This window comes from Schistocerca nitens, chromosome 7 (genome assembly GCF_023898315.1).
Source record: "Schistocerca nitens isolate TAMUIC-IGC-003100 chromosome 7, iqSchNite1.1, whole genome shotgun sequence".
NCBI classification, from domain to species: Eukaryota; Metazoa; Arthropoda; class Insecta; order Orthoptera; family Acrididae; genus Schistocerca; species Schistocerca nitens.
The window spans coordinates 598,855,545-598,856,319 of NC_064620.1; positions in this window are offsets into that span (position 1 = coordinate 598,855,545).

Genomic DNA, 775 nt, shown 5'->3' on the forward strand with positions numbered 1-775 from the left:
TACAGATATCCGGGAAATGGCTTCGTTGGTAGCAGAGGGGGCTGTGGAGGATAAAAACGGTAGAGGAAGACAGAGATTGGAATACACCCGAAAGTAACTGAGGGCATGGGTTGCAAGTGCTACTCTGAGATAAAGAGGTTGGCACAGAAGAGAATTCGTGGCGAGCCGCGAGAAACCAGTCTGGAGACTGATGACTCAAAAAATAAGTAAATGAATAAATAAATAAATAAATAAACGGGAGACACCAGCGCTTTTTCTCGAGTCTCTCGGGACTTTGCCAGAGATTCGCAAGGTGAGAAAGGGGCCAATGCCGAACTGTGGTTCCATCCCGACCTGGCGACTTAACTTGTTTCTCAACGCTTCAAGTTCGTTCTCATCGCCAGGTACTTCTGTGTCCTCCGCAGGGGAAAGCGTGCGATGTGCAACGACGGTATGTCTGTACCAATCTCCCGCCTGAACTATTTTTTTAAACGCAATATTTAAAACTCCTTTTGCTGTCTTCTGTTGCCGTGCCAAGCATGGTCGACGAGTGAAGGAATAGAAGTGGTAGACGCGCTTAGCAATGTTAACGTGGCAGCATAATTCTCTTGGCTTCTCCGCAGGGTCTTTCACTAACGTATGACGGATAAAGTTGTATGCTTCGCGCATCGATGATTTTATAGACACAGAAATTTCTACTCACTTTTCGCTGCTGACATTTACTGCGCTCTTTTTTGAACCGGAAGTGCAACAGTCTCTCCTTCCTTGGCATTTTTCGAAGTTTGTAAATTTGTGG